A 24,708-nucleotide genomic window follows, 5' to 3' on the forward strand; every position below is an offset into this window, starting at 1 on the left:
AACCCATACTCTCGTTCAGAAGGCATTTATTTTTTAATAAATGATCATTCATTCTATTCAACATTCAGATGCAAACCCCATAATTGAGAAGTGTACACAAACAAAGAAACAGTAATGTGTGTCTCCTGTCTTTCATGAGGTCACCAAATGAAACAAACTCGACATAACTGTTCCTTAAGTGTCCACGGACCACTCCAACTGCTTGGAATACAGAAATACTGTTACATGATTCAATCTTTTGACATTACCGTACTGCAAACTATTTCTCTGTGGTAACAACAGGATTCTCAACCTTCATTTTGGCCAAGTAGGGTAAAGAGTTTTAGGAATTTATGACCGTCATAAACCTGTGGTGGGTGAGAGAGAGAGAGAGGGCCATGATCCTCACCCAAAAAGGGCACGTCCTGACAGTCACCCTCTGATGGGTTCAATCTTGAGATTATCCTGCGAGTTGCAAACCAACATAAAAATCATGACCACGTGATGACCTGGTTGTGGATCATCGTTGCGGTCCCCCTCTGGTGGTTGACCCGGGTAGGCTTTCTGAAAGCTGCAAAGCACCATAGGAATGGCGAGGGGCGGCAGGTAGCCTAGTGGTTAGAGTGTTGGACCAGTAACCGAAAGGTTGCTAGATTGAATTCCCGAGCTGACAAGGTAAAAATCTGTCATTCTGCTCCTGAACAAGGCAGTTAACCCACTGTTCCTAGGCCATCATTGAAAATAACAATTTGTTCTTAACTGACTTGCCTAGTTAAATAAAATACCATTTCCTGGTTGGTGTTCACCGTTGTGGTCCCCACTCTGTTGTTTACCTTGGTAGGCTCTCTGAAAGCAGAGCAGTCCACCACAATAATGGGCAGTGGATTTCCTGTTGGTGATAGCCTTTGGTGGTTGACCCCCTCTGGTGGTTGACCCAGGTAGAATTTCTGGGAGTAGGCCGCCACAAGGATGAGCAGCGGATGTCCGGATTGGGATCGCTGTTCCGAAACCATTGTCTGGTTGTCCAGGGTGGTGGATCTAGGCAGATGTTAACAACGCACACACACTCACAAAATACACAATAACATTTCTTCCCAAATGAGCGGCGTTGTGGCACTTAGTGATGGATGTATGGGGAACTTGTTTATGGCTCTATCACTTCATAAGTTTCAAAGGAAATTAAACAAAAAGGTATGAAAGCATAAACAAAAGATAAACAAAATATAGGTATCATACCTTAATCATCCAATTGGACTGTATTCTACATAGGTCCAAGGTCTTGGCAAAATGACAATATCATGGCATCGTCTAATGTTATACCTAGGGCGTTCCTAATTCCCGGTGTGTTGCTTAGGACACTATCCTAAGTTGATAACTACATGATAGGTCTACAGCTGTAAGGCACCAGCTTCGGGCAGTCTACAGGGATGGCCTATTGACCTCTGTGGAGAAAGTGGTGAGTACTGTAGCTGTAGAGTCAAAGGCTTCAGAGTAAAATTCAACTTTACTAAGGCTGGTATATTGTTCGGACCCTTAAGTGATCCGAGCATAAACCCTCATTAAATGTCCCATTGTGCGTTTGTGCTTACACAAGCGCATATACCAAGGGTAAGAAACCAAGTATCCGGGTAGGCTGCAACCTGTTCAGAATGAGTCTGACGTCATCAGATCATTTCCAGGTCAATGCCTGGAGGTCAGTAAGAATTGATGTCGACCTCAAGATGTGTTAAGGGGACCTGTAGTAGATGTACTACATGTCAGTGTGTCTTACACATTGTAGTGGTGATAGGTATGGAGTCAATGTCATACCTATGTTATCCAAGGAGGAGCTGACCTCACGACGGAAGTACTCTCGAAGCACTGAACCAGTCGTACACGGTGTTATCATGGTTCATGACTTCTAATAACTTTCTTCCTGAATGAAGGGTTCTATTTATTAGTGGCATGTGTGTTAACCATCAGAAGAGTGTTCTGGAGATTCCCTTACACGTGTTGCAATCTGAGTGACTACTAACTCCACTATCCACTATCAATAGCAATTTGACATGTGAGATCTGTTTTGGAGGTGGAACGTCCACTGGACTTCTCACATCCGTAGCCATGAAGTGCTTTGAAAGGTTGGTAATGGCTCACATCATAACCATTATCCAAGAAACCTTAGACCCACTCCAATTTGCATACCGGCCAAACAGATCCACAGATGATGCAATCTCTATTGCACTCCACACTGCCCTTTCCGACCTGGATAAAAGGAACACTTATGTGAGAATACTATTCATTGACTACAGCTCAGCATTCAACACCATAGTGCCCTCAAAGCTCATCACTAAGCTAAGGATCCTGGGACTAAACACCTCCCTCTGCAACTGGATCCTGGACTTCCTGACGGGCCGCCCCCAGGTGGTGAGGGTAGGTAGCAACACATCTGCCACGCTGATCCTCAACACCGGAGCTCCCCAAGGGGTGCGTGCTCAGTCCCCTCCTGTACTCCCTGTTCACCCATGACTGCATGGCCAGGCACGACTCCAACACCATCATTAAGTTTGCATGCGACACAACAGCGGTAGGTCTGATCAAAGACAACGATGAGACAGCCTATAGGGAGTTCAGAGACCTGGCCGGGTGGTGCCAGAATAACAACCTATCCCTCAACGTAACCAAGACTATGGAGATGATTGTGGACTACAGGAAAAGGAGGACCGAGCACGCCCCCATTCTCTGTAGTGGAGCAGGTTGAGAGGTTCAAGTTCCTTGGTGTCCACATCAACAACAAACTAGAATGGTCCAAACACACCAAGACAGTCGTGAAGAGGCCACGGCAAAGCCTATATCCCCTCAGAAAAAATGAAAAAGATTTGGCATGGGTCCTGAGATCCTCAAAAGGTTCTAGAGCTGCAATATCGAGAGCATCCTGACTGGTTGTATTACTGCCTGGTACGGCAATTGCTCGGCCTCTGACCGCAAGGCACTACAGAGGTTAGTGCGTGCGGCCCAGTACATCACTGGGGCTAAGCTGCCTGCCATCTAGGACCTCTACACCAGGCAGTCAGAGGAAGGCCCTAAAAATTGTCAAAGACCCCAACTACCCCAGCCACCCCAGTCATAGACTGTTCTCTCTACTACCACGCAAGCGGTACCGGAGTGCCAAGTCTAGGACAAAAAGGCTTCTCAACAGTTTTTACCCCCGAGCCATAAGACTCCTGAACAGGTAATCAAATGGCTACCTGGACTATTTGCATTGTGTGCCCCCCCCCCCCCAAACCCCCCCAACCCCTCTTTTTACACTGCTGCTACTCTCTGTTCATCATATATGCATAGTCACTTTAACTATACATTCATGCACATACTACCTCAAATCAAATCAAATGTATTTATATAGCACTTCGTACATCAGCTGATATCTCAAAGTGCTGTACAGAAACCCAGCCTAAAACCCCAAACAGCAAGAAATGCAGGTGTAGAAGCACAATGGCAAGGAAAAACTCCCTAGAAAGGCCAAAACCTAGGAAGAAACCTAGAGGAACCAGGCTATGAGAGGTGGCCAGTCCTCTTCTGGCTGTGCCGGGTGGAGATTATAACAGAACATGGCCAAGATGTTCAAATGTTCATAAATGACCAGCATGGTCAAATAATAATAATCACAGTAGTTGTCGAGGGTGCAGCACCTCAGGAGTAAATGTCAGTTGGCTTTTCATAGCCGATCATTAAGAGTATCTCTACCGCTCCTGCGGTCTCTAGAGAGTTGAAAACAGCAGGTCTGGGACAGGTAGCACGTCCGGTGAACAGGTCAGGGTTCCATAGCCGCAGGCAGAACAGTTGAAACTGGAGCAGCAGCACGTCCAGGTGGACTGGGGACAGCAAGGAATCATCATGTCAGGTCGTCCTGAGGCATGGTCCTAGGGCTCAGGTCCTCCGAGAGAGAGAAAGAAAGAGAGAAAGAGAGAATTAGAGCGAGCATACTTAAATTCACACAGGACACCGGATAAGACAGGACAAGTACTCCAGATATAACAAACTGACCCTAGCCCCCAGACACATAAACTACTGCAGCATAAATACTGGAGGCTGAGACAGGGGGGGTCAGGAGACACTCTGACCCCATCCGATGATACCCCCGGACAGGGCCAAACAGGAAGGATATAACCCCACCCACTTTGCCAAGGTACAGCCCCCACACCACTAGATGGAAAACTTCAACCACCAACTTACCATCCTGAGACAAGGCCGAGTATAGCCCACAAAGATATCCGCCACGGCACAACCCAAGGGGGGGGCGCCAACCCAGACAGGAAGATCACGTCAGTGACTCAACCCACTCAAGTGACACACCCCTCCTAGGGACGGCATGAAAGAGTACCAGTAAGCCAGTGACTAAGCCTCTGTAATAGGGTTAGAGGCAGAGAAACCGAGTCTGCGTCTCTCACATGGGTAGGCAGACCATTACATAAAAATGGAGATCTATAGGAGAAAGCCCTGCCTCCAGCTGTTTGCTTAGAAATTATAGGGACAATTAGGAGGCCTGCGTCTTGTGACCGTAGCGTACGTGTAGGTATGTACGGCAGGACCAACTCGGAAAGATAGGTAGGAGCAAGCCCATGTAACGCTTTGTAGGTTAACAGTAAAACCTTGAAATCAGCCCTTGCTTTAACAGGAAGCCAGTGTAGGGAGGCTAGCACTGGAGTAATATGATCAATTTTTTTTGGATCTTGTCAGGATTCTAGCAGCAGTATTTATCACTAACTGAAGTTTATTTAGTGCTTTATCCTGGTAGCCGGAAAGTAGAGCATTGCAGTAGTCTAACCTAGAAGTAACAAAAGCATGGATGAATTTTTCTGCATCATTTTTGGAAAGAAAGTTTCTGATTTTTGCAATGTTACGTAGATGGAAAAAAGCTGTCCTTGAAACAGTCTTGATATGTTCGTCAAAAGAGAGATCAGGGTCCAGAGTAACGCCGAGGTCCTTCACAGTTTTATTTGAGATTACTTTACAACCATGAAGATTAATTGTCAGATTCAACAGAAGATCTCTTTGTTTCTTGGGACCTAGAACAAGCATCTCTGTTTTGTCCGAGTTTAAAAGTAGAAAGTTTGCAGCCATCCACTTCCTTATGTCTGAAACACAGGCTTCTAGCGAGGGCAATTTTGAGGCTTCACCACGTTTCATTTAAATGTATAGCTGTGTGTCATCCGCATAGCAGTGAAAGTTAACATTATGTTTTCGAATGACATCCCCAAGAGGTAAAATATATAGTGAAAACAATAGCGGACCTAAAACGGAACCTTGAGGAACACCGAAATGTACAGTTGATTTGTCAGAGGACAAACCATTCACAGAGACAAACTGATATCTTTCCGACAGATAAGATCTAAACCAGGCCAGAACTTGTCCGTGTAGACCAATTTGGGTTTCCAATCTCTCCAAAAGACTGTGGTGATCGATGGTATCAAAAGCAGCACTAAGGTCTAGGAGCACGAGGACAGATGCAGAGCCTCAGTCTGACGCCATTAAAAGGTAATTTACCACCTTCACAAGTGCAGTCTCAGTGCTATGATCGGGTCTAAAACCAGACTGAAACATTTCGTATACATTGTTTGTCTTCAGGAAGGCAGTGAGTGGCTGCGCAACAGCTTTTTCAACATTTTTTGAGAGGAATGGAAGATTTGATATAGGCCGATAGTTTTTTATATTTTCTGGGTCAAGGTTTGGCTTTTTCAAGAGAGGCTTTATTACTGCCACTTTTAGTGAGTTTGGTACACATCCGGTGGATAGAGAGACGTTTATTATGTTCAACATAGGAGGGCCAAGCACAGGAAGCAGCTCTTTCAGTAGTTTAGTTGGAATAGGGTCCAGTATGCAGCTTGAAGGTTTAGAGGCCATGATTATTTTCATCATTTTGTCAAGAGCTATAGTACTGAAACACTTGAGTGTCTCTCTTGATCCTAGGTCCTGGCAGAGTTGTGCAGACTCAGGACAACTGAGCTTTGGAGGAATACGCAGATTTAAAGAGGAGTCCGTAATTTGCTTTCTAATGATCATGATCTTTTCCTCAAAGAAGTTCATGAATTTATTACTGCTGAAGTGAAAGCCATCCTCACTTGGGGAATGCTGCTTTTTAGTTAGCTTTGCGACAGTATCAAAAATACATTTTGGATTGTTCTTATTTTCCTCAATTAAGTTGGAAAAATAGGATGATTGAGCAGCAGTGAGGGCTCTTCGATGCTGCGCGGTACTGTCTTTCCAAGCTAGTCGGAAGACTTCCAGTTTGGTGTGGCGCCATTTCCGTTCCAATTTTCTGGAAGCTTGTTTCAGAGCTCGGGTATTTTCTGTATACCAGGGAGCTAGTTTCTTATGACAAATGTTTTTAGTTTTTAGGGGTGCAACTGCATCTAGGGTATTGCGCAAGGTTAAATTGAGTTCCTCAGTTAGGTGGTTAACTGATTTTTGTCCTCTGACGTCCTTGGGTAGGCAGAGGGAGTCTGGAAGGGCATCAAGGAATCTTTGTGTTGTCTGAGAATTTATAGCATGACTTTTGATGCTCCTTGGTTGGGGTCTGAGCAGATTATTTGTTGCGATTGCAAATGTAATAAAATGGTGGTCCGATAGTCCAGGATTATGAGGAAAAACATTAAGATCCACAACATTTATTCCATGGGACAAAACTAGGTCCAGAGTATGAGTGTGACAGTGAGTAGGTCCAGAGACATGTTGGACAAAACCCACTGAGTCGATGATAGCTCCATTTTGCATTTTGGACTTTTCCATGTGATATTATAATCACCAAAAATTAGAATATTATCTGCTATGACTACAAGGTCCGATAGGAATTCAGGGAACTCAGTGAGGAACGTTGTATATGGCCCAGGAGGCCTGTAAACAGTAGCAATAAAAAGTGATTGAGTAGGCTGCATAGATTTCATGACTAGAAGCTCAAAAGGCGAAAACATCATTTTTTTTTTTTTGTGAAATGAAATTTGCTATCGTAAATGTTAGCAACACCTCCTCCTTTGCGGGATGCACGGGGGATATGGTAGCTAGTTTAACCAGGAGGTGAGGCCTCATTTAACATATGAGGTGAGGCCTCATTTAACATGTTACTGTTAGACATCAGGTATCCTATGGAAAGGAAAAGGGCCACAGTCTGGTACAAGTCAACAGAACAGCCATGAGTTGGGGAGGAGTGAGGAATTTGGGCCAAGGTCAGGTCACATGAAGTGAGAAAGAACAGGAATCACTAAAGTCCTGTCTGGCAACAGAGATGTATTGGCTGTCCAGGTGTGTAAGGAGGAGACTCGGCATAGGAGGAAGGTTTAAATACCAGTGCTTGTGTGAATATGTCTTGGTCTGTTCAGCTGTCTGACCCATTTGGTGAATAAACTTGGTTTGAGCTTTTCATAGTTGTCCGTGAGTTTTTACTCTGTTTATTTAGAACCTAACAACATCCACCCTGTAACCACTAACAACAACAGCTTGTCACTGATAAGATTACTGAAGTGTTTGTGAGTACTACTGACCCGGTGGGGCCTTGGCCAAGATCCCAGAATTTTACTCCCGTTGTGCTTCTGTGTTCCACTACTGGAGAGAGGGCTTTGACTCTCAATCTGTGGTTCCAGAGGAAAACGTTAATACAGCATATCACTCATTGGTCATCACTTTAGTGGGGATTAGATATTTAGGTTGCTGATGTGATCGTCAAGATTAGATAACAAAAACCCGATAAAAACAAACTTCCCTCCTCTACCATCTCAGTAATGCTGAAGCTCTGAGAAGAGGAATAGGAGGAATCATCACGACCACCTCCCAGAGATACAGACGGAGGCTGCATCTGCATGGGTTTAAAGTAAGACTGTTGTTCAGAGCCACAGCCAATAACAGGTTATCCAAAAATATGCTCCAACAGCTTGCTTGAACCCTTAAGTTGTCCCTTAAAACCCAAAATATGCACCAGCTTTAGAGTGTGAGATGAAATAAAATGCATGTAGAAGAGCAGAGATCCCATTCCCATTGAAGAGTTAATGAGTGAGTTTTTCTAAAAGGGTTACCACTGATCCTGTGGTATGTCCTAGCAGAGAGGATGTTCTGCTCAGTCCAGCTCCGTACCCAGGAGTAACAGGCGATGGGGGCAACTGCCCCAACTGCCCCACAAGGTGGCACTGCAGGCAACATTTTGTCCTTACTTGAGGAGAATGACATTGCTGCATAACAAATTCACTATTCTTTGGTCAGGGTCTCAAAATAAGATCCTAGTATGAACTCACTCGCCTGATCATTAGCATGCTGATATTCCTCCACGAATGAAACTGCCTCTGGTCTTCCTTGTTCTAAACCTACAGAATCAGAGGTAAACACATCCTTGCTTGAGGAGACCATTTTGTCATCCATTTTAGCATACAGAATCCACATCTACATCTGTATATCACAAATGGCAGTAACACATCTTAATGATTATACCCCACTCTTCCTCCTCTTCTTCACGGTCAAGAGTACTGGTTTGCATCTCCTGTGCCACCATTCTGTCTGGGCTGGGCAGGTTCTAGTAGCCTTTTAGCTTCCTCTCCTAGATAGACGCGGTGGTGGCTATCACAACACACACACACATGAAGAGATCCATTTCAAACTAAAGACATTGTACAAAGTACCATATGGAAATGTTGTATTAGCAAGTACAGACATATCAAATACAGAGATGAAAAAGGGACAATCAGCAGTAGCTACATCCATTTTTAGACATACATTTAAGATATGTATCCGTTGATTCTTGAAGAATACATACAAACTTATAAATTCCTCATGAGTTTAGTTCAACTGTCGTACCCCATCAGAACCCAAAATAAGCTTGTTTTACTCCGATGTTTGTAATCAAAGCAAATAAAAACAAACACTGCATAGCCTCAAAACATGGTTAAAACTATGATTTTGATATCTTGGATGGCCAGTCCTTGCATCCATAGCGTGGTCTATGAATTTGAGAGGGGTGCCATTTCTCCAGTCCCAGCACTAAGCTTTTTAGCTTTTCTGTTTCAACTGCTGATTGCCGCTTTAATGTAACGTCTTTAATAAGTGTAGTCTTCAGTAGTCTCACCTACAATGGGTCTAGCTTCGACTCCATATTTGAGCAGTGTGGCCTTGAGTTCCTCATCCGTAAGTCCACATGGGTCAGTCATCTCTGGATCTTCCTTATTTTCTTCTTCCTGTGGGGACAGGAAATGACCAGGTATGATTGAAACTCACTGAAATCCCTTGACACAACTTTTACCATAACTGAGAAGTGTCTCTTAAAAACTAATTTCAGACCACTGAGCATGACTAACTGGACAAGGTAAACACAGTCATGTTGATTATAATGCCAGACACAATCATGACTCTTATAATGAAAATAAGGACAATTGAACGTCAAGATACGTTCAAACGTCAAGATAATAAGCTAGCTGTTACAGCAAAACATTAAAAATCAATATAAGAGCAAGTTGCACAAATTGCTGGTTTTTACAGCCTTTCAAATTCCGCCTCCTATACAGCTTCTGTAGAAGACACCCTGTTTTGACTGCAATGCAACTTATACATAAGGCTTGGTGCTAGCCCTTATTCAGGAAATCATTCACTGTTCATATACCCTCATTGACAGGCTAGCTGACGTATTGTAAGTTGCAAAGAAGACAAAATCAGGTGCATCCTTTGAAAGCATCAAGCATGTGTTTGAGCAGAACAGAGCCCATATACACTCAGACAGTTTATTAGGTACACCATCCCATTCACAAAAAATGATCGCTCCTCCAGACAGTGAGTCACATGGCCGTGGCTTGCTATATAAATCAGGTAAATCGGGCATCGAGGCATTCAGTTACTGTTCGATTGAACGATGGGCAAAAACGAGTGACCTAAGCGACTGAGTGTGGTATGATCGTCGGTGCCAGGCACGCCGGATCCAGTGTCTCAGAAATAGCCGCCCTCCTGTGCTTTTCACATACGGCAGTGTCTAGGGCTTACAGAGAATGGTGCGACAAACAAAACATCCAGTCAGCGGCAGTCCTGTGAGCGACAACAGCTCGTTGATGAGAGAGGTCGAAGGAAAATGGCAAGAATCGTGCAAGCTAACAGGGGGGCAGCAAACAGACGAATAACGGCACAGTACAACAGCGGTGTGCAGAACTGCACATCGTAATGCACAACTTGTTGATCCTTGTCACGTATGGGCTCTTGCAGCAGACGACCAAACCGGGGTTCCACTCCGATCAGCTAAAAACAAGAAGCAGCTCCAATGGGCATGTGATCACCAACACTGGACAATTGTGGAGTGGAAAAACATTGCCTAGAACATGACATCGAGTTCAGTTTACTTGAGTGGCCTGCGCAGTCCCCAGACCTCAACCCAGTATAGCATCTTTGAGATGAAATGGAACGGGCTGTTCGAAGAATGACTGTACCGCCATCCAATCAGCAGCAACTGTGTGATGCCATCGCGTCAGCATGGACCAACAACCCTGTGGAACATTTCCGACACCTTGTAGAATGCCCCGAATAATTCAGGCTGTTCTGAAGGCAAAGGGAGGTCCGACCAGGTACAAGTTGGGTGGGTGTACCTAATAAACTGATCAGTGAGTGTATATAAACAGGTGTGAGAAGAAGAGATCAGCATGCCTCTAATGTGCCTGTGGGCTAACCTTCTATGCAATACATTCTCAAATGTAAATATAGAAATACAAACGTCTGGTGTAAAGCAGTAAAGCACTAAGCTCTAACTAAGTGTGAAACCATACTGAATGATGGCATGGCATTGGCAGCCCAGTTCTGGAGGACAGCCACTCCCCCTCACCCCCTCCATGGGCTCCTCCCTGCCCTTCCCTGCAGTCTAGTCAGTTAGGCCAACTATATAGCTGACCTTGCAGAGTTCAGGGTATCAGTTGATATGGGGCTACAACAGCTGCATGCCACCCTGTGTGCTCCCTTCACTTTAGGCAGTCACCCCGGGACAGTATCAATAACATGTTTAACTTCATTTACCAGAAGATCTGCCACATACACCATGAATTCATTATTTAAACAATGCATACGACATTTTAGTATAGTAAAGTATCGTAGTAGCTAAGCTAAAACCATTTGAACATATTTTGGTGAGCACATGACTCTGTAGCTTTTGAAAACACTTTTCCGTGTGTAGGGTTTTCAGCCAATACAGTCAGCCACATTTGGCTCTGTGTAAACTACAATTCTGACCCTGGGTTTTAACATTTAGAAAAGTCAATAATCGTTGCTTACAAAACGGTTTTCGAAACATATGCTGATATGTCCTTTATCTTTCAAGTCAGCAAGAAATAATCTTTTAATTAAAAAAGATACACTTACTGTAGCAATTTTGCACAGATCCACACACTGTGTGTGCCTCCAGTTGATGAACTACACTTCCTGCACAGTTAGCTTACACACAGGTGTTCTTTGGCACACTAGCAGGGCTGGGGAGTAACTGACTACATGTAATCTGATTACAAAAAAAATGTTACATTACCAGCAAAAAATATTGTAATGAGATTACAGATACTTTTCAAAAACTATATGATTACTTCTTGGATTACCTTTCAATTGAAAAAGGATGTTTGCAAAAAAAAACATGACACTTTTCTGTTTTCTCAATGACATTCTATTCAGCATTGAAAAAAGGGCACAAGTTTAAGTTTGTTCCAACTGAGCGAATCTCACCACAAGTGTTTGTTGGATCCTTTTTGTGTTCTTCTAATGTCTCACTGTAACAGATTTTTTTTTAAATTTCGGTATTACCAACAGTAAAAAAAACTCTGAAAGTTCAACTGTATCATACCGTAAATTATTGTGCTTTGTGGGAAAATTGCTGCATTTCAAATGGTACTGTAATTCCACCCCACAGAATACAGTAGTGGGTGTGTGGTATTGTTGTTTCTGTCTCATTAACATAGAGGCGTGCGTTGTAAGAGGCTATATTTGTTTCACCCGTGAGTGAGAATGCTGTACCAATTTAACTCATATGTGGTTATAATGCCCCATCAATTAAAAATGTTTATGGGAAAGATCGGAGAGGCAGCAAGTCTTAAACCTTTAATGGTTGAGTATTTTGCCATGTCCTTTTGGTCTGTTTTGCTGCCAGTTTGGAAGCCTTTGTTAATTAAGGCCTCTAGAAGTGCAAGTGATATAAAAAACACAAAATATGTATTCATATGCTGTAATTTACACACTTTACCAAGCAGCCAACCTGCTTGCACCAATCCCTTGTAATTACAGTAAAATACAAAACCCTCCCCTCAACAAATGTAATTAATTCATCCATTCATTTATTCATGCCAATTACAGTAAAATTTACTTTTTACCATATAATACAGTATATTTTACAGTATTGTAGGCCTACTGTGTGTCACTACACAGTACTTGCTTTGATACCGTATTTATATTATAGGAATTATACTGTAATATGAAATACAGAATTTTACTTGCCACCAAGCTGCTTGTAAGTTAATGTGAAATTCATGGAAACCCATGAAAAAGTAATCAAAGGAAAGTAATCAAAAAGTAACTGAAAATAATCAGATATTGGTACTGAGTTTAAGTGATCCAAATGTTACGTTACTGATGAAAATTTTGGTCAGGTAAATAGTAAAGGATTACATTTAGAAAGTAACCTACCCAACCCTGCACGCTAGATAGATAATTCGCACAGGTGGGATCTATATCTTCTGTCTGTCTTCCGTACTTGTTAGTACTATACAACAAGAAGGTCAAAGTTGGTACTATACAACAGGGAGGTCCAAGTTAGTTAGTACTATACAACAAGAAGGTCAAAGTTGGTACTATACAACAGGGAGGTCCAAGTTAGTTAGTACTATACAACAAGAAGGTCAAAGTTGGTACTATACAACAGGGAGGTCCAAGTTAGTTAGTACTATACAACAAGGAGGTCCAAGTTAGTTAGCACTATACAACAGGGAGGTCCAAGTTAGTTAGTACTATACAACAGGGAGGTCCAAGTTAGTTAGTACTATACAACAGGGAGGTCCAAGTTAGTTAGTACTATACAACAAGGAGGTCCAAGTTAGTTAGTACTATACAACAGGGAGGTCCAAGTTGGTACTATAACGTGGCGATATGGCCGTGTGGGAACACTGACCGTATAAAAAGGTGTGTAGGTATTTTGTTTTTGTTTAATGACTTCTTGCTGATATGAAAGATACGTTCCTTATGTTTCCAAACCTTACCGCAGGCGATGCGTGTTAATGTTTAGAGCAAGCGTCAGGGCTCTTAACAAAACTCCCCCATTCATAAGATACTATCGTCAATATGCGCTAAAGTAGTTAGCGTGATGAATGGGGTAATAACTCTGAAGAGGGGAGGGTGGACACAATAATAAACACTGATAAGTGACTTATGATCAGAGTTGATATGCATATGGTTATGATTGCCATTTCCAAATAGATTGTGAGGACTGGATATAGAAAGGCCTATTGATCTAGATCAGAAGAATACAACTCTGCAACAATGTATATAAAATAGTTTGAAGCGCTCTCCCACTATTTATTGTTTCTGCAGTGAGGATTCACACTCTAGATAATTATTTTGTAACTTATCTGCAGAAAAAAAAATGTTTTTAGTTTAAAAAAGCAATAGTAGCAATATGCAAAACGGGGAGCCAAATGAACGGCTTTTTCACCGATGCCATTCGGTTTCGACATTCACCAAAAATATTAGTTCAAGAAGAGCTGTTCGAACGACCGTGAGTACTATTCACGCAGTCTTGGCTGTCTTGTACTTCCACAACTTCTTGCTAGTGTTGATGACACAAGTTTACTGGAGAACTGAGACGAAGTAGAGACTCTGGACAGGGTGGATATTCGTATAATAAAAAGCAGTTTTATTCAGAGGTAAAGATATCTGATACAAGCATGCTTGGACTCGTTCATTCAGCTCGTAAGGAACCTGCAGACAGAGCCCAGATAACAGAAATACATAGTCATTTTATACAGCACAGAAAGTAGGTTGAGTCTGGAAGTTCTGGTCCTCTGGTTGGTTCTGATGAGTTGGGCGAGGTCTCCTTCAGGCTAGTATCACTGTCCCATTGGCTCTGAGTAGAGTTCTTTGTCTTCAAAAATGTTCAGACTGAAGAGGAGTTTTTTGTGTGTGCGTTGATGTTCCTGTCTTATCTGTGTTTTATGAAAGATTTACGTCAGCCCTCAGTCCTTGGTTATGTGTGTGTGTCTCATTATCTCGTGGGAAGCCGTACCAAGCACTCTTGCTCAAGGCCTTCCCTGCCTTATCAGTGTCTATGAATGTTCTGTGTCAGCCATCTGTCTCTGGTGTGTGTGTGTCTCAGTTTCTGCTTGTGAGTATGTGAGAGAACCTTGTTTAAGAAAGAAGTTAGTTATAACAATGTAATAGCAATATGCTCGTGTTATTACAATGGTATTTCTTACACTAGTCATCTTCCTCATCGCTAGAGAAATCTGGAGAATTTATCTGACTGATGTGTTTCAAACATAGTTGCTTTTTGCTTTCTGCCACAGGTAGCGTAACATTGTGGGCTATCAAGTCTGACTTCAGTATTGGCTTGAGGGGCCGACCAAAAAACACCAAAGCAAGCAATATGCAAATATGCCAAGCTACTCAAGTAGACACTGTCAATGATCCAGCAATGGTTTCTAGCTAGATAGCTACATCGTCTACCCTGCTGGTAAACCAACTACACACTCCGCCAGAAGAACAGGTGCTGCCTGGAAGGGGGTAGAGGGCACTAGTCACTTGATATGCCAGCTAACACAGTCAAGCAAGCAGGAGCAAGCTGCATGATTAGCTATCCAAGCTAATATAATCAGTGAGCATAGTCAGATTCCCTGGCTCTGTGGCAGTTAACGTTGATAGTATTAAATGACTTTATTGTTGATACTGTTTTATGCTTAATTTAGAGTTTATTAAAGGTTTACCTTTATTTAAATTAGCTGGTACACGGTCCTGGTCGTATGACGTCTGATTTGGCGCCAAATTACATGCACAGCAACTTGATTGGATGCTTTTTCACATCAGACTTGCTTGCTTTTACGAACGACATGTCACCTTGACTAGTCTAGTTTTACATGTGAGGCTTTCTGGGGGATGATTTGGAGAAGAAGGTATATTTAATTTCCACACATTGTGGACAACAATAAAAAATAAAAAAAAGCTTCTACTTGACCAGGTTTGGGCAATTTGTATCAACAATAAGATATAGAGAAGTTTCCAGTGGAGATATAAATCATTCAGTTAAAAAAAGCACATGATCTGTTATCTTCTTGAGAATACAGGGGGTGCTGTTTCGCATTAACATAATTGCCTCTACAGATTAAACTGCCTCTTATTCAATTATTGCTGTTACTATATGCATATAACCATATACCATTGGATAGAAAACAAGCTATGGTTTCTAAAACCGTTCCAATTTTGTCTCTGAGTGAAACACAGGTCATTTCACAGCACTTTCCCTGAGCCAGAAGAAGATTGCAAGATGTGTATGCTCGCTTCAACGCTCTGCCTATATATGGTCATGCCACCTATGACCCGAAACACACTTCATTCTTCTTCCTCTGGGTGTCAGGAAGTTGTCAGAGGAGAATTTTTTTGTTTATCTTGTACTGACATGAAATAAGACCTATTTCTTTAGCGTGACCGACAACTTCCGGTTTTCTGAAATGCGCGTTGTAGAGGTGCCATTGTCTTTTGTTATGCTGACGTTACGGATGAAAACTATCTCCGTCTCGAAGTTTGTTTGATACATGTGACCATATCACCGTAATGTATGTTTTTTCAATATAGTTTAATCAGATTATTAGAATTTTTTCGGGAGTTTTGCCGTGTTCCGTTCTTTGAGTTTTTTAACTTTGGACAGGGACCGTGCCAGTCGACCAGTACCCAGGCTAAATGAAGAGGGGAAGTTGCCATTGTGAATGGATTGAACGACTCATCAGGACTAAGGACACCTTGATCAACATTCTGATGAAAGATCAGCAATAGTAAGACCCAATTTACGATGTTATTTCATATATCTGTCGTGCATGTGAACTGGTCGGGCGCGTCCAGCTGGTTCTGGCTGGCCTGGTTATGCTAATTTAGCGCTACATTTTGTTTTCGCTATAAAACATTTAAAAAATCTGAAATATTGTTTGGATTCACCAGATGTTGGGCTTTCAATGTCTGTACGCTGTGTATTTTTTCTGAAATTGTCATGTTTTTGATCATCATGTCTTGTCCCTGTGCTTCCCTCTGCTGGTCTTATTAGGTTCTTTCCCTCTTTCTATCCTTCTCTCTCCTCCTCCCTTTCTCCCTCTCCCGCTCTCTCTCTATCGTTCCGTTCCTGCTCCCAGCTGTTTCTCATTCTCCTAACGACCTCATTTACTCTTTCACACCTGTCCCCTATTTTTGCCCTCATTAGAGTTCCTATTTCTTCCTCTGTTTTCCGCTTCAGTCCTTGTCGGATTCTTGTTTGATGTTTGCTGTTCTGTGTCCTTGTTCCGCCCTGTCGTGTTTTTGCCTTCATCAGATGCTGCATGTGAGCAGGTGTCTAGTGGTCGCGTCTCCAGTCGTTCATCTCTACTGACGAGAGGATTTCAGTTTTCCTGTTTTGTTTTTACCTTAGATATATCAGGAGTATCGTTTTTGTCTAAGACTGGAATAAAGACTCTGTTTCTATTACGTCGCTTTTGGGTCCTCCTTCATCAGCATAACAGAAGAATCCGACCAAGAATGGACCCAGCGACTACGGATTCTCGCAAGACTGCCATCGAGATCCAGGGAGAAATGCTCGGTAGACACGAGCAGGAATTGTCTGCTGCTCGTCATGCCGTTGAGACCCTGGCCGCTCATGTCTCCGATCTCTCAGGACAGTTTCAGAGTCTTCGTCTCGTGCCACCAGCTACTTCCTGGTCTTCCAAGTCTCCGGAACCTAGGGTTAATAACCCACCTTGTTACTCTGGGCAGCCCACTGAGTGTCGCTCCTTTCTCACCCAGTGTGAGATTGTGTTCTCTCTCCAGCCCAACACATACTCAGGAGAGAGAGCTCGGATCGCTTACGTCATATCGCTCCTGACTGGTCGGGCTCGGGAGTGGGGCACAGCTATCTGGGAGGCAAGGGCTGAGTGTTCTAACGTTTATCAGAACTTTAAGGAGGAGATGATACGCGTTTTTGATCGTTCTGTTTTTGGGAAGGAGGCTTCCAGGGTCCTGGCTTCCCTATGTCAAGGTGATCGATCCATAACGGATTACTCTATAGAGTTTCGCACTCTTGCTGCATCCAGTGACTGGAACGAGCCGGCGTTGCTCGCTCGTTTTCTGGAGGGACTCCACGCTAAGGTTAAAGATGAGATTCTCTCCCGGGAGGTTCCTTCCAGCGTGGACTCTTTGATTGCACTCGCCATCCGCATAGAACGACGGGTAGATCTTCGTCACCGAGCTCGTGGAGGAGAGCTCGCGTTAACGGTGTTTCCCCTCTCCGCATCTCAACCATCTCCTCTCACCGGCTCAGAGACTGAGCCCATGCAGCTGGGAGGTATTCGCATCTCGACTAAGGAGAGGGAACGGAGAATCACCAACCGCCTTTGTCTCTATTGCGGTTCTGCTGGACATTTTGTCATATCATGTCCAGTAAAAGCCAGAGCTCATCAGTAAGCGGAGGGCTACTGGTGAGCGCTACTACTCAGGTCTCTCCATCAAGATCATGTACTACCTTGTCGGTCCATCTACGCTGGACCGGTTCGGCTGCTTCCTGCAGTGCCTTGATAGACTCTGGGGCTGAGGGTTGTTTTATGGACGAAGCATGGGCTCGGAAACATGAGATTCCTCTCAGACAGTTAGGGAGGCCCACGCCCATGTTCGCCTTAGATGGTAGTTCTCTCCCCAGTATCAGATGTGAGACACTACCTTTAACCCTCACAGTATCTGGTAACCACAGTGAGACCATTTCCTTTTTGATTTTTCGTTCACCTTTTACACCTGTTGTTTTGGGTCATCCCTGGCTAGTATGTCATAATCCTTCTATTAATTGGTCTAGTAATTCTATCCTATCCTGGAATGTTTCTTGTCATGTGAAGTGTTTAATGTCTGCTATACCTCCTGTTTCTTCTGTCCCCTCTACTCAGGAGGAACCTGGTGATTTGACAGGAGTGCCGGAGGAATATCATGATCTACGCACGGTCTTCAGTCGGTCCAGAGCCAGCTCTCTTCCTCCTCACCGGTCGTATGATTGTTGTATTGATCTCCTTCCGGGGACCACTCCTCCTCGGGGTAGACTATTCTCTCTGTCGGCTCCCGAACGTAAGGCTCTCGAGGATTATCTGTCTGTTTCTCTCGACGCCGGTACTGTGGTGCCTTCTTCCTCTCCCGCCGGAGCGGGGTTTTTCTTTGTTAAGAAGAAGGACGGTACTCTGCGCCCCTGCGTGGATTATCGAGGGCTGAATGACATAACGGTTAAGAATCGTTATCCGCTTCCCCTTATGTCGTCAGCCTTCGAGATGCTGCAGGGAGCCAGGTTCTTTACTAAGTTGGACCTTCGTAACGCTTACCATCTCGTACGCATCAGAGAGGGGGACGAGTGGAAAACGGCGTTTAACACTCCGTTAGGGCATTTTGAATACCGGGTTCTGCCGTTCGGTCTCTCTAATGCTCCAGCTGTCTTTCAGGCATTAGTTAATGATGTACTGAGAGACATGCTGAACATCTTTGTTTTCGTTTACCTTGACGATATCCTGATTTTTTCACCGTCACTCGAGATTCATGTTCAGCACGTTCGACGTGTACTCCAGCGCCTTTTAGAGAATTGTCTCTACGTGAAGGCTGAGAAGTGCGCCTTTCATGTCTCCTCTGTCACTTTTCTCGGTTCTGTTATTTCCGCTGAAGGCATTCAGATGGATCCCGCTAAGGTCCAGGCTGTCAGCGATTGGCCTGTTCCTAAGTCACGTGTCGAGTTGCAGCGCTTTCTCGGTTTCGCTAATTTCTATCGCCGTTTCATTCGTAATTTCGGTCAAGTGGCTGCCCCTCTCACAGCTCTGACTTCTGTCAAGACTTGCTTTAAGTGGTCCGGTTCCGCCCAGGGAGCTTTTGATCTCCTCAAGAAGCGTTTTACATCCGCCCCTATCCTTGTTACTCCTGACGTCACTAAACAATTCATTGTCGAGGTTGACGCTTCAGAGGTGGGCGTGGGAGCCATTCTGTCCCAGCGCTTCCAGTCTGACGATAAGGTTCATCCTTGCGCTTACTTTTCTCATCGCCTGTCGCCATCGGAACGCAACTATGATGTGGGTAACCGCGAACTGCTCGCTATCCGCTTAGCCATAGGCGAATGGCGACAGTGGTTGGAGGGGGCGACCGTTCCTTTTGTCGTTTGGACTGACCATAAGAACCTTGAGTACATCCGTTCTGCCAAACGACTTAATGCACGTCAAGCTCGTTGGGCGTTGTTTTTCGCTCGTTTCGAGTTCGTGATTTCCTATCGCCCGGGAAATAAGAACACCAAGCCTGATGCCTTATCCCGTCTCTTTAGTTCTTCTGTGGTTTCTACCGACCCCGAGGGGATTCTTCCTGAAGGGCGTGTTGTCGGGTTGACTGTCTGGGGAATTGAGAGACAGGTAAAGCAAGCACTCACTCACACTGCGTCGCCGCGCGCTTGTCCTAGTAACCTTCTGTTTGTTCCTGTCTCTACTCGTCTGGCTGTTCTTCAGTGGGCTCATTCTGCCAAGTTAGCTGGCCACCCCGGCGTTCGGGGTACGCTTGCTTCTATTCGCCAGCGGTTTTGGTGGCCTACTCAGGAGCGGGACACGCGCCGTTTCGTGGCTGCTTGTTCGGACTGCGCGCAGACTAAGTCAGGTAACTCTCCTCCTGCCGGTCGTCTCAGACCGCTTCCCATTCCTTCTCGACCATGGTCTCACATCGCCTTAGACTTTATTACCGGTCTGCCTTCGTCTGCGGGGAAGACTGTGATTCTTACGGTTATCGATAGGTTCTCTAAGGCGGCACATTTCATTCCCCTCGCTAAGCTTCCTTCCGCTAAGGAGACGGCACAAATCATCATTGAGAATGTGTTCAGAATTCATGGCCTCCCGTTAGACGCCGTTTCAGACAGAGGTCCGCAATTCACGTCACAGTTTTGGAGGGAGTTCTGTCGTTTGATTGGTGCTTCCGTCAGTCTCTCTTCCGGATTTCATCCCCAGTCTAACGGTCAAGCAGAAAGGGCCAATCAGTCGATTGGTCGCATTTTACGCAGCCTTTCGTTTCGTAACCCTGCGTCTTGGGCAGAACAGCTCCCCTGGGCTGAGTACGCTCACAACTCGCTTCCTTCGTCTGCTACCGGGCTATCTCCGTTTCAGAGTAGTCTTGGTTACCAGCCTCCTCTGTTCTCGTCCCAGCTCGCCGAGTCCAGCGTTCCCTCCGCTCAGGCTTTTGTCCAACGTTGTGAGCGCACTTGGAGGAGGGTCAGGTCTGCACTTTGCCGTTACAGGGCGCAGACTGTGAGAGCCGCCAATAAACGTAGGATTAAGAGTCCTAGGTATTGTCGCGGTCAGAGAGTGTGGCTTTCCACTCGTAACCTTCCCCTTACGACAGCTTCTCGCAAGTTGACTCCGCGGTTCATTGGTCCGTTCCGTGTCTCTCAGGTCGTCAATCCTGTCGCTGTGCGACTGCTTCTTCCGCGACATCTTCGTCGCGTCCACCCTGTCTTCCATGTCTCTTGTGTCAAGCCTTTTCTTCGCGCTCCCGTTCGTCTTCCCTCCCCCCCTCCCGTCCTTGTCGAGGGCGCACCTATTTACAAGGTACGGAAGATCATGGACATGCGTTCTCGGGGACGTGGTCACCAGTATTTAGTGGATTGGGAGGGTTACGGTCCTGAGGAGAGGAGTTGGGTTCCATCTCGGGATGTGCTGGACCGTTCGTTGATTGATGATTTCCTTCGTTGCCGCCAGGGTTCCTCCTCGAGTGCGCCAGGAGGCGCTCGGTGAGTGGGGGGGTACTGTCATGTTTTTGATCATCATGTCTTGTCCCTGTGCTTCCCTCTGCTGGTCTTATTAGGTTCTTTCCCTCTTTCTATCCTTCTCTCTCCTCCTCCCTTTCTCCCTCTCCCGCTCTCTCTCTATCGTTCCGTTCCTGCTCCCAGCTGTTTCTCATTCTCCTAACGACCTCATTTACTCTTTCACACCTGTCCCCTATTTTTGCCCTCATTAGAGTTCCTATTTCTTCCTCTGTTTTCCGCTTCAGTCCTTGTCGGATTCTTGTTTGATGTTTGCTGTTCTGTGTCCTTGTTCCGCCCTGTCGTGTTTTTGCCTTCATCAGATGCTGCATGTGAGCAGGTGTCTAGTGGTCGCGTCTCCAGTCGTTCATCTCTACTGACGAGAGGATTTCAGTTTTCCTGTTTTGTTTTTACCTTAGATATATCAGGAGTATCGTTTTTGTCTAAGACTGGAATAAAGACTCTGTTTCTATTACGTCGCTTTTGGGTCCTCCTTCATCAGCATAACAGAAATGTTTTAAGACAAGTAATTAGTTATATAACGTTGGTCTCTGTAATTGTTCTAGCTGCATCAGCACTATATCAGATTGCAGCTGCAATGTAGAACTGTGATTTATACCTGAAAAATGCACATTTAAAAAAAAAAAACTATGCTATACCATAAATATGTTATCAGACTGTCATCTTATGAATTTGTTTGTTGGTTAGTGGCTATCAATATCTTAGTTTAGCCGAATTGGTGATAGCACCTGATGGAGTAAGAAACTGTTGGAGTAAGAAAATGGTGTCTTTTGCTAACGTGTTTAGCTAATAGATTTACATATTGTGTCTTCCCTGTAAAACATTAAAAAAATCTGAAATGGTGGTTTTATTCACAAGATCTGTGTCTTTCATTGGGTGTCTTGGACTTGTGATTTAATGATATTTAGATGCTACTATTTAATTGTGACGCTATGCTAGCGATGCTAATCAGTGTGGGTGGGGTGGGGGGTGCTCCCGGATCCGGGTTAGGTACTCTGTAGAGGTTATTTTGTTTTCTTGAGTAAAGCAGCTCCAAAATGCAGGTGCTTCAGCCTACATCAGTGCTTTCTGTGGTGGTGGGGCGAGCCAGCAGAAAATAGGAGCATTGTGCCGGGATTAGCTCAGTGTTCTGTCACTCATGGAGACCGTACGTCATTGCCAAGTTTAAGTTTTTAGTAAGGATAGTCATCCAAAATATCAGCCCTTTGGGTCCTCCCATAGAGTTATATTACAAGTGCCCTTCTAAGAAGGCTCAAGGTCATTGGCCACAGATAAAATGACGTCAAATCAAGTTATATGTACAGTAGCTTTGATTGGACTGATCATGTCAACATCTTACTTTCAAAGTCTTAGCTAGCAGTCATCATCATGAATCAAGTCGACAATCTACTGGCAAATCCTTTTTAATCCTTGTCATATGAAGAGAAATTATAGATAAAACGTATCATCGGCCATCGGACATAAAGATTACACAAGTTGGAAATCGCAAATTCAACAATGAGTCGTTTGGAAGGAATCAGTGGCTAACTGCAAGCATTGCAAAGCAACTACTAACGTTCGCCTGCTATTCAATGGAGTGGCTGTGTGGTTTTTATTTCTGAGTTCCCACCATAAATCCAGAGAATGCCAGACTTTGAATAAAAATTTTGACAACAAAATTTGCCCACAAAGGACCGCTGCGCCAAGATGAGTCTAAAAATGTCTTGAATGTTGCTGCATAAATGATGTGATATGCAAGGGAGATATGTATATTGTAGCTAAGAAAGTAATACTAAGTGTATGTTGTGTAGTTTAGTTTATTAATTCGACTATTTAAAAAAAAAAAACAAGCACACATAAAATTTTAAAGCCATACATGCACAAGAATAAAATCATCGAGGATAACACACAAAGTCTGGGACTTATTTCCATTGTGGTCCTCTAATAGTAAGTGATTAGTAGCCCATGTACCGCACCCTAATAATTTGGTCTATTTTCACCTCTCAATTTCGCTAACTGTTCTAACTTGGCGGTGTTCTAACTTGCCTATAACCTGATTTAGAAAAATGTAATCATTGAATATTGTAAGAAGTTTCATTGTCTGTTTATATGCCCCCTTTATTTATCCTACGGTTCTGACTTGTTGTACAGGGAGTACTCTGTAAGAACGGCACATGTTCTGGATTCTGCCGCTGTACATTTCAAAAGTGCTAAACAAATAGTTATATTGACTACGTCCGTCGTCTCTCGCTTATTGTCTTAATTGAAATTACGGATTGCCTCTTATCCGCTTGTTGTCCCCTTATGCCATAGTTTGTATATCCCAATTGTCAGAAGAAAGCAATTTTTTTTAAGCAAGTCAGCCATGTTTTTTAAAAGGCACTAAATTAGGCTGAATGAACTGTTTCGCTGGCAGACAAAGCTTCGCTGAAAGCCAGGTTTATTAGTGGTAAGGTGTTGGGACAGCTTTATGTAGGCCCTAACAGATTGTGGTCACCGTTATAGTGCAATTCATGTTTCATTCATTGTTTAGTGTTTTGTAGTGGCTTTGCTGGCATGCATCACACTTTCTTTTTTACCCCACAAAGATTTACATGCTAAAATTGCCACTGGGCAGATTGAAAGAAATGTATTTAATGGAAAAGATCACTCCACAGTGGTCGGGAATGGGTATGGGGGCCGCAACCCAGACCCTACTGTTGTCGATCACACAAACTCAGCAAAAAAAGAAACGCCCTCTCACTGTCAACTGCGTTTATTTTCAGCAAACTTAACATGTGTAAATATTTGTAAGAACATAACAAGATTCAACAACTGAGACATAAACTGAACAACTTCCACAGACATGTAACTAACAGGAATAATGTGTCCCTGACATAGGGGGGTCAAAAGTAAGTCAGTATCTGGTGTTGCCACCAGCTGCATTAAGTACTGCAGTGCATCTCCTCCTCATGGACTGCACCAGATTTGCCCGTTTTTGCTGTGAGATGTTACCCCACTCTTCCACCAAGGCACCTACAAGTTCCCGGACATTTCTGGGGGGAATGGCCCTCACCCTCACCCTCCGAACCAACACGTCCCAGACGTGCTCAATGAGATTGAGATCCGGGCTATTTGCTGGCCATGGCAGAACACTGACATTCCTGTCTTGCAGGAAATCACGCACAGAATGAGCAGTATGGGTGGTGGCATTGTCATGCTGGAGGGTCATGTCAAGATGAGCCTGCAGGAAGGGTACCACATGAGGGAGGAGGATGTCTTCCCTGTAACGCACAGTGTTGTGATTGCCTGCAATGACAACAAGCTCAGTCCGATGATGCTGTGACACAACGCCCCAGACCATGACAGACCCTATACCTCAAAATCAATCCCACTCCAGAGTACAGGCCTCGATGTAACGCTCATTCATTTGACGATAAATGCGAATCCGACCATTACCCCCGGTTGAGACAAAACCGCGACTCGTCAGTTAAGAGCACTTTTTGCCAGTCCTGTCTGCTCCAGCAATGATGGGTTTGTGCCTATAGGCAACGTTGTTGCTGGTGATGTCTGGTGAGGACCTGCCTTACAACAGGCCTACAAGCCCTCAGTCCAGCCTCTCAGCCTATTGCGTACAGTCTGAGCACGGATGGAGGGATTGTGCGTTCCTGGTGTAACTAAGGCAGTTTTTGTTGTCATCCTGTGCCTGTCCCGCAGGTGTGATGTTCGGATGTACCGATCCTATGCAGGTGTTGTTACACGTGGTCTGCCACTGC

Source organism: Salvelinus fontinalis, chromosome 4 (assembly GCF_029448725.1).
Source record: "Salvelinus fontinalis isolate EN_2023a chromosome 4, ASM2944872v1, whole genome shotgun sequence".
Lineage (NCBI taxonomy): Eukaryota > Metazoa > Chordata > Actinopteri > Salmoniformes > Salmonidae > Salvelinus > Salvelinus fontinalis.